This window comes from Mus caroli, chromosome 7 (assembly GCF_900094665.2).
Source record: "Mus caroli chromosome 7, CAROLI_EIJ_v1.1, whole genome shotgun sequence".
Classification (NCBI taxonomy): Eukaryota; Metazoa; Chordata; class Mammalia; order Rodentia; family Muridae; genus Mus; species Mus caroli.
The window spans coordinates 62,214,742-62,225,643 of record NC_034576.1 but is presented as its reverse complement, the minus strand read 5'-3'; the positions used below and the strand labels follow the sequence as shown (position 1 = coordinate 62,225,643).

The window sequence follows — 10,902 nt, the reverse complement described above, 5'->3', positions numbered from 1 at the left end:
AACCAAAGCAGTCTCAGGTCCCGCGTGATTGGACTGGAGCAGAAGCTGTGTTCCACTCAACAGAAGTCTCAAAATCCTGTCGAAACATCTAATTTATAAGTCAGGGAAAAGAAACTATGAAACTCTAAACGTCATGGGCATATTTTGGATATGAAAAATAAAAAAAAATGGGGTAGGGAAATTAAGCAGCCTACATCAAAGTAAATTGCCATTAAAAAAAAATGTATTCTCAGGGCAGAAACTCTCTTTAGCCCTCCTAAATCTCAGACACAGATTTCATTCTTGTTGATAAAACCACAAGCCAATGTTCAGTATCATGTAGCTTTTGACAAAACAGGAAGATTTATGGAAACCCTACAAAACGTTCTTAGTAGAATGCAGATGGGTAGGGACTATGAAATAACTGTGCTGTTTTAAAGGATGTAAACAGTCATTTCAAAGCCAAATCCTATCCCTGGTTTTTATAGGGGTCTACTAAGGTATGTTTTCCCTCAAAGGCTTAGGAAGAATAATGCAGGACCCTGTTAGTGGGAGCATCACTTTATACACAAATTAACACAGTCGTTAAAAAAATCAATGAGTATCCTGTGACTGATTCTCTGACTGACTTTAAAAAATGGATGGAGAGAAATAGATGCCATGAGCACATACAACATGCAGATTTAAAAGAGAAATTGATTTATTAGACCATTATGTATGTTATATTTATACTTCATTCTGTATAGGTGCATTTTCTTCCACACACTTTTCATTTCAGCCACAGTACAATTTATGTAACAAAGATGGCTTTATTAGTCAAAGTGTTGAAGCTGGTTGCTCTTTAAAATATCTCTTCACTATGAGATTTGCCACATTTATTTTCCTCAACCACAATGGAGGGAGCAGTACTTCTGCCAACAGTAATTTTAATTATCGCCTTCAATGATGCTCCTTAGCACTTTTGAATTGATCTGGAAATGTGCTATTTTTTCATTAGGGCTGAGCAACTAGCTCTGTACATGGGGGTGGTAGGCAATAGGGATACTTCTGAATGATCAGAAGCAGTTGTGTCAGCAGGTGGATCCTGTTAGCTTCTGGATGCAGGTAGTGCTCAGAAGTCATCTTGAAGACAAGCCCATCCCACCATGGGTTTCTTTTGCTACTTAAATCAAACTTTTCCTCCTTAAATCAACCAGTCTCCTTAGCATGATTGCTTATCAAAATTGTCAACATGTTGTAAAGTCCTAACAACTTTGTTTTTTATAAGACATCTCATTTTGTGAGAGACCAGGGGCTAAGCTCCAACTCTAAGAAGAAAATCGCAAAATCCACTGAGCAAACATCTTATAGAAACCTTACCAACAGCCAGTCAGGCTAAAATAGCAGAGTCAAGTTATATGTTGGAATTCTGTCTGGACACCACCCCCAAAGATACCTGGCAATATCTAGGTATGCTCCTCCCCACAGTTACCTGGAAACAGCCAGGTAGGCATGGCCTACTATAAAGTTAGCTGTTTGACAGCTCCTCCATCTCTTACACTCTTGGCTCTCTTACCTCTCTCTTACATCCCTTCCCCCCTTTTTCCACAGGACTATGGCTGGTCTCTACTTCTCTACTCTCTTCTTCTCTCTGCCTGTCTCTGCCTCTACTACTCTCTTAACTTGCCACCCCGTGCCCTAAATAAACTCTATTATATACTTACTATACCACCTGTGACTGGTCACTTAGGGGGAAGGGATGACTTAGCATGAACCCACTGAGGCACCCCCTTCCCCCACATCCCATCAGAACATATTCTTATAGCTCTTTCTCTTTTTATGATCACAGCATTGGTGCACTGTGACTCGGATCCAGAAACTCTAGAGGTTTGCATCCCACCTCAGCTACCACAAGAGATAGGTAACTTGGATATCCTGTTCATCAGGTGGTTTTATCCCCATGTTTCAGTCCTGCAGAGTACACCAGAAATAGATATTTTAAATGTCATAACCGTTATAAAAAGTCCCCAAGTTTGCTGTAACAACAATAAAAACACTAAAACCCTAGATTGGGGACTCTCACTCTGACATGCTGTGACAGGAACTGTGGGGGACCGTGATCTATAGCTTATAATGAAGACCATTATGTATTTATATTGGAATTGGCTCTGATATGGTCTTTTGGGGGGTCCCTGCAATTTGAGCATAACACTAATCCACCACTTTAAAAGTTCTATTTACCTTGTTTGTTGATGTTGTACTCTGGTTTGTACCTTTCTACCAACAGCCGATAAGACAAGTGTTTCCTAGAATACACATAATTCTGTTTCTAAAGTGTCTTTACCCTATTATATATGCTTACATGGCCTTGAGCCAAAATTTTTTAATTCTTGTTTTTATCAGTATTGGTGGTATTCAATTTCTATTGCCTTACATTTAAGATTTTCCATCATTTTTCTTCTTTGCTTATTTTCTCATTCATTACATCACCAAATTTTCCACAAATCACTCCAGGTAGGTCTCCCCAATATCTATCCTCTTATCCAGATCCACTGCTTCCACTCCCTTAAAAAAAAATGGTTTCAGAAGGATATGTCAGGAAAACATACTACCTTAGCATAAAGAGTTTACACTTAGGGTAGGACGAAAACCTCTCAGCCATCCTGGGTGAAGAAACCATCAGCGATTTAACTGCTTCAGGATGAAGTAATTGAAAGGGTTCATTATGCTGGATGGTATGTTTCTTTGTTAATAAATACTTTTAAATCTCATTTTTAGAATTTTCTGATGAGTGGATTTACAACCACGCCAATTTGCAGAAGATGAATTCTACACAGTACCGACTAGAATAAACCCACATTCAAGCTGAGAACATCCTTTTCCTTTTAGTACCCTCAACAATAACTAAGATCTTAATGCAGCTTCCTGCTCTAGTCAGAAGACATGCTGCAGGAACTAAGTCATAAAAGCGCTGCATGGTGTGGTGACCCACCCCACCACCAAAAAAATAGTAAGTAGACCACAGATATTAGGATATTGAGTTATTAACACCACTGAGGTTTGATTTTGCTTTGTTCAAATTGTTGCTTAATTCGTCTCTCTTGAAGTAAGAAGGTAGTTTAATTTTATTTTTTTTAATTTTACAAGAGCACATTTTTCTATAGAGGATTTGGATTTTAAGAAGTGTTGCATTTTTTAACTTACTGAATTTTTAAAGTGTTTGTTTTGGCAACAATGTGGGTCTTTGTAAGTCTCAGGTCAGATATGTTTGATATTCAACCTGTGGTAAATTACTTGTCCAACATAAATAGATTTGAGTTTGATCTTCATCCTAAGTGAAGGTTAAATTGTACACAGAAGAAACTACTGCATCCAGGAGACAGAAGCAGTAAAAATATAAAGCTCAAGGCCATCCTAAGCATTTGTCAGAACAGCCTGAGTCCATTTCAGAGGAAAGGTAATATATGCTCTGTGCCATTGTGTGCTGGAAATATGTAACTTGCTTTTGATTTTACAGGGATTTCATTGAAACAATTGACTTGAGGCTCAGAAAACACATTGAATTTTTAAACAATGTTCATTCTATGAATGATAATGGGGTCTTTTAAAGTTGTACAGTATATTTTTTTATGATATACTTGTGAAAGAAAAGGTATAGAATACAGTGGTTTGAATGAGATGCCCCCTATTAGTCTCCATTTTTAAATACTTAAAACTCCTAGTTGATGGCTGTTTGGGGAAGATTAGGAGATGCAGGATTGCTAGACAAAAGATATCCCTGATGTTTGATGTTTCAAAGAGTTCTTTCTGCTTGCCCTCTGTGGTTTGAGATATAAGTTGCTAATTCAGCAAACTGCTACTTGCCACTAAAGATACAAAAGACTGGAAATAATATTTTGCTACTACAATTTTAAATTTATGAATATATTGTTGTTACTATAGGATTCCAAAATGCTATCATGGCTGTAGTTAAACTCAATGTGAACTCTGCTTATTCCCCTCAGGTGTTAGATTAAAGTGTATGTGCTCTTTTTTCACAAAAATATTTAACTGTAAAAGTTATTAATGATCAAACCTAAATGCACATTTAAGAATTAAATAAAAAGCATTCAAGCTATATTGACTCATGCCTTTATCCATTTCATTCTAGAGATATATGCAAAAGGATTACTAGAAATTTGAGGCCAGTCTAATTTAGAGAATGAGACACTATCTCACAAGTTCAAAAATAAAAAAGGATATGAACAAAAGAATAAATTAAGTAAAGGATAAAAAAAAGGAGGGGGAGGAAGAGAAGGAGAATGAGAGGACTCCAATAATCAGAAACAATGAAAAAAAATCAAGAAACTGGAGTAAAATGATGATCACATGTAAACTAGAATCCTATGCTATGGAAAGTAGGGGTTTTGCAAAAACTGAGGCTATAAAGATTAAACTTCTGTCAAGAAAAATAACAAAAACAGTAAGTACACAATTCTTTATATTCCCAGATAGTGTACCTCATGTCCTTTGGGTTATTTTTAAGATCTATGAATTCCACATTGCTACAACACTTCTAACTGCCCACATTAAGTATCTATTGAATTGGGCCTGTATAATTTTCTTCATTACAAAGATATGATGAGCAGTACACAGAAATTTTCATAAGTTTCTAAAATAACAATATCAATGCTAGAATTAGAATCAAATTGCAGATTATTAAGGCATGGTTTTAATTCATAGAACATGATAGTTTTACTGCACACATCTTACAAGTTTTTATTCTTAGATATAATTGAGATAATTATTCTCTCTTTCAACTTCACATGACATAGAATCACCTGAGATGCAAGCCTCTGTCATCCTTGAGCAGGATTAACTTAGTTAATTAATTGAAGTAGGATAACCTGTCCTTTTGGGTAGGACCAGGTTGAGGATCCTCAGCACTGGCCTCTTCACTAACAAATTTGCTTTCTGTGTTGCAGGCAAGAATGCTACAACCCAAAGTTTAGAGACTGATAATTTTACATGTACATCCACAATTACTTATTAGTTGTATGATAAAAATGCAATCTATTTAAAAACACAGATTTTGCTTTAGGTCTTTTCAGTGTCCTATTCCCACTTTGACACATAGAATATTGATAGATGCAGAAAAGGTTGGATTCATTTTCTAGTTTAGCTAACCCTATATGATCCTTGACTTTTGTATATATTATATAAAATAGAAGACAGGATAGCCATGATATAAAAACCTTTAGCCTTAACCTGCTAGGTGGCAGATAAAGATGGGACACTTTTTCTTTAAAGCCAGTGTATTCTACACAGCATGTTCTTGGCCATAAGAGTTATTTATGCAAAGATAGTTTTCCCTTTCCCACATAGACTTTGACATGCAGAAAATGATATTACTAAGTCAATATTATATTTACATTTACTGGAAAAGAATTGAAAGTATGAACATTTAAAATCAGGAGCCATTCTACATTTTTTGTTGGTATTTTTATTTGCATATTCAGCAGTCATCTAAATCACAGAGGCTTAAAGGTTCATAGAAGAGCCTGAGTGATGCTTCTGTGATTAAAAAACAGATACTGTTCTGCAAGAAGATTTCCCAGAAGACATGTCAGGATTCTAAAACTACATGTAACTGCAGATCTGGAGAAATATACAGACTTTGGCATCTACATAGCTCTACACATATACTGACACACACACACACACACACATACAGGAGGGGGTTTGTGGGGAGAGAACAGACAGAGTCTGAGTGATAGACAGAGGCAGAGATGGAGACACAGACAGAAATATACACACAGGATTACAATTAATAAAATCTGGGTAACTGTGGTGGCACAAGAGTTTACTTGTAGCACTTATGAGAGCAAAGCAGGTAAATCACTGAGTTCAAAGTCAGCCCAGTCTACAAAGTGACTTACCAGTCCAGGAATTTCTAACAAATAAGAGTCTGTCTAAAAATTAAACAAACAAAGGAACAATCAAAAAACTATCTTATAGCAACAATATTTGGAAACACAAGAAAAAGATTTCCTCACTGAATGAAAAACCAAGGCTTTTAGTAAACAACAAATATTATGTTCATGGTAAGTTTTTCATTAAAATGAACACATAGGAAGTTTTAAAAATGCACCTAATCAAGTAAATCCCAGTTAATGCAGAACGTTGTTAAGGTAGCATCTTTTATTCCTAAGTGATATCTCCTGATAGTACTACAATTATCTAGTGCTTTTGTACTTTACCTAGTTTTGGTAAAGTTTTTTCTAAGCACACTTTTTTTCCTTTGTAAAGAGATCTAAATTGAACACAATTCAATATTATGTAGTCACCATTGCCCACAAAAACACCTTGAATTTATTCCAGACCAATGTAAACAGGGGTTTATGATGACCCACTTCTTTCATAGTAGCAATAGGATACCATAAAACTCATGGCTGCATCCTTATGTCATTAGATTTACAAAAGATTTTGAATCCCTGCAGCCTGGCAAACATCCATGCATGCGTGATTAGAGGGTTGTGCTTGCTCACAAGAACAGACTGGGATTGGGAGTGTGATTAATCAAGTCAGTGCAGCAGGTCCTGCTCAGAGAAGAGACAGGCAAAGATGCCTGTCACATCCACCCTAGAAATGGTCAGCAAGGCAATACAGCAACCAAAGTCAGCTCCCTCATAGCCCAATGATTTCTTTCATAGTTAGACATGTTTTCTGCACACTAAGTATTTCAAATTTATGCATCTGAAATCTTTGAGTGATGAATCAGATGAGAATGCTATCAGATCGGGACTTGGAATCCTTTGTCCTGTCCTGTGTTGTGTTAGATGCAGTGTCCCTCCCCTTGAGCCTTCAATCTGCCCTGTCACTTCAGTTTAGTTCTCTTACAGGGTGAACATTAACATTTCAAAGAAACGACAGTATTGTGAATTATTGGTGTGCGGGACAAAGGGCAGATAGAAAAGAAAGAACATTTATTTTGGTATATGGATGTTTCATAAAAATACTATTCTTAAGGAAATTTAAATAAGATTCTTCCTTGCCATGAAGGATGGGAAAAGATAAAAGCACTTAAACGTTAACATACAGCTTATCGGCAGAGGAAAGACACAAAAGACTACAGTGGTTTGTGCTTCTCAATTTCTGGATGGATAGGAGAATTAGAAAGGTATGAATTTTGATACTATGATACTTATAATAAAGGAACAGGGATTCCAAAGTGGCATTAAAGAAGATAGTGGATAGGGTGAATTCAGGTGTGTGAACTACCAACATGTGGAAATGTAGGGTATCTTTAGATACAGAGCTATAGCATACACAGTGGTAGAATTATAAACCTTTATTTCTGTCATTTTTAATGTGCATTTTGATATTGCTATACTTCTTCAGTGTCATTAGGTACTTGTTATTTATTATTTTTGTAATCTGGCCCAGATTAAAAAAGAAACTGATGACTTGGGTAATATTTCTTTTGAAAATTTAATCTATTCCTCTGTGTTCTGACCACCTGATTTTGATGTTTATAAGGTATAGAAAGTAGCACGCAGAATTTTTTTTGACCATTTTCTGATATAAATCCACAAGAGTGTGCCTTGCTTTTTATTTTTTGTTTGTTTGTTTAAAGGCCTTATTGGAATTATATTTTGTTTTTCATTTCAAAAGGTTTTATATGTAAGTTTTATTGGAAAATAATTTTAATACAATATATCATAACTACAGTTTCCCTTTTTTCTACTCCTCCTAGATCCTCCCCAACCTATCCTCCCTTCCAGATTAGCTCTCTTTTTATTTTTGACTAGAAATGCATGTCCAAGATATAATGACCAAACAAATCAAAATGAAATATAATAAGATCAAAGACATATTGAGAGTGAACAAGGAAACTCAACAAAATTAAAAGTGCAACAGGAGCAGGCACAAGAATCAGAGAACCACTTGGTAACACATTCAGGAATCCCATAAAAACGCTAAAGTGAATATTATAACATGTTTATGGAAAACACAGTTCAGACTGTTGGAGGCTCTGGAAGGGAGAGGTCCACAGAGACCTTTGCTTTTTGTCATTGTATTTTGTATTTCATTTCAAAATGTTGTTTGGATTTTAGGATTTCTAAGGTATTTCCAAAGTAGAATCATGTGGTGACTCATGCCACCCACACACTAAGTGTTTGTGAAGGTTGTTGCTTCTCAAGTGGTGCTCATCAATGCATAGCAATGCCATCTCATACAACTTTTGTTACTTTAACTATGCAGCATAAATTCAAATCTGGTATGATAATACCTCTTTGAACTCTTTTATTATTTAAGTTTTTATCTACACTGAAGTTTTTTTTGTTTCCATATAAAGTCACATTTATAAGATTAATTTGGATGAAGTATATCATTGATTTTTTACATTGAATATGTATAATTACATATGGTTTCTGGGATTCTTTGATTTATATACTTTAGTGAATTAATCTTTGTCTATCACTAAGATTTTCTTTAATAACTCATATCTGCTTGAGTAGTATTTTCACTAAATTAGGTATTTCTGTTTGAACTACCACAAATATACACATACAAATATATAAAAATATATGTAAATGCTTATATACAAATACTTCATAAATATATTTCTTATATATATGTATATGAATATGTGTAAATTTTATTATTATACTATGCAATAAAGTATATATTATATTACATAATAAAGTGTACACATAACTACTAAATATGGACTAGTTGTACTTGATTCAAATATGGAGATATGTATGTAATATGAGTAAGCATACATATACACATATATTTGTATATGTATATATACTACTTTATGTAATATATGAAGAATACTTTATATATATTATATATAAAAAGTATATATACTCATATAAATATTTTCAAATTCCAGTCAAGTGTAGCTATTTTTTATATTTTGTAGTTATATATCTAGTTTATCTTGTATTACAAAACATATATTACATATTATAATTTGAAAGTTTTATGTTGCTTGCATATATATTAATAAATATATGACTATGATAAAGTATCTATGTAACTCATATAATGTGTGTGTGTGTGTGTGTGTGTGTGTGTGTGTATGTATGTGTTTCATAAAGATTCTTCATACATCCTTAGTCTTACTTAACATACTCCACTTATTTTACACAACTCTTCAGGACCTATCTTGATTCTCGATTAAACGTTTAGCTTCCAGTCCTCTTTCTATATGATTTTATATCACATATACTCTAGTATTTTTACTATTGTGTTAAATAGTATAAGCTAGTGTATAAGTTCCCAATTAACTTATATATGTACATTTCACTTCGGTTAAACCGTGCGATAAACCACTATTTTTCCAAACCCTATCATACCATTATCCACATAAAACTTCTGCCTCCAGAAATCCCCTTTCTACTATCATTTGCTAAGTATTATAGTGCTGCTCCTCTCTAAATGCATTCATCTATGCCATTGACTAGTTTTAAATATCATATTTTTCACATGGCCTCTATAAAACATGACAAAGCAAAAGACCTTATGTAGAAGCCTCATTGGGAGAGAACAGAAAGCATTTGTCTTTTTAAAGTTTGAATGCTATCACTCACTATTACTGGCTCTTTTCATTTCCATCTATCTACCTGAAAATTTCATTCCTTTACACTTGAACATGAGTTAATTGCATATGGGTATCACATACATATTTTTAAAATAGATATATGAAAAGCATTATCATTTTAATTACCCATGTGTGTGAGTACATGTGTGTATCGCACACACATGTACCAACACACATGTACCAACAGTACCTATGCAAAGTCAGATGAAAAACCTTCATAAATCTCTTTTCCTCTAATGTTTGTTTTTGAGCTATACACATTTTCTCAGGAACATTTAAGGAAAAAGAGGAGGGAAGGAGGGGGAGAGGGAGAGAGGGAGAGAGAGAGAGAGAGAGAGAGAGAGAGAGAGAGAGAGAGAGAGAGAGAGAGAGANGAGAGAGAGAGAGAGAGAGAGAGAGAGAGAGAGAGAGAGAGAGAGAGATCTTATTTTCATGTACAAATTATACATATATGTTGGAGCCATGTGAACAGATCTGTGTATAACAAATTGTCATCTAGGGAACAGAGTAAACATTTATATTTTCTGAAACATTTATAGTATCTTTATGATGATGAAATTCAATGTGCTCCCCAGGTGATCAATGGTATAGGATGCTGAAAGATCAAAATGTAATCAAGATTAAATGTAATCACTAAGTAGAGAGAAAAAAAAGAGTGAGCACAAGACTTTGATATATTTCTATCAGCAAGGCTACACCATGGAAACCACACCAAACAGATCCACAACCTAGGAACCAAGTGTTCAAATACTAGAATCTGTGAGGAACACTTCTTATTCAATCTATCAGAACTACACCCTGTCCTGTAATGCCTGCCAATCCAGTTTAACCACTCTCATATTCTCCAGAAAAATATCATGGCCCTTGTCATTCCATTAAGGAAACTAAATGTTGAAAAGGTAGAGGTGCAAGTAATATCTTCCCGCAGCTTAACTTGGTGCAGGAAATAAATGAACACTGCACCTTATGGGATAGATAATTGCCTACCCATAGGACAAATAAAACCTTTAAAAACAATTTTTTCAGCAAATAATGTTCTCATTGTGAAGCCCTGACTAATCTGTACTGAGTATGTAGACCTGGCTAGTCCTTACCTCACAGGGATTTTCTTCAGTCTTCCATATCCTGGGTTCAAAGACATATCCCACCATTCTTCAGCATTATCTTCAGCATTATTTGGCATGCATGTCTTCTAAAAACTGCAACAGATGCTTAAAAATCTTCCATTAGGTTGGTAATACAGACTGTGGACTTTTTATAACATTTCTCCCAGGTATTCATGGTGGATACCATGTAGGGTTAGAAGTAGTGAGTGAGCTTCCTGAATACAGTCCATGGTTTTGCTCAAA

The 10,902-nt window shown here is 34.8% G+C and overlaps 1 protein-coding gene across 1 annotated transcript in view; it reads left to right on the top strand.

Moving 5' to 3' along the window:
* The window catches only part of Snrpn (small nuclear ribonucleoprotein polypeptide N), a 111,946-nt gene that overhangs the window by 13,604 nt on the left and 87,440 nt on the right, over positions 1 to 10,902 (top strand). The gene's annotated exons all lie outside the window — the stretch shown is intronic.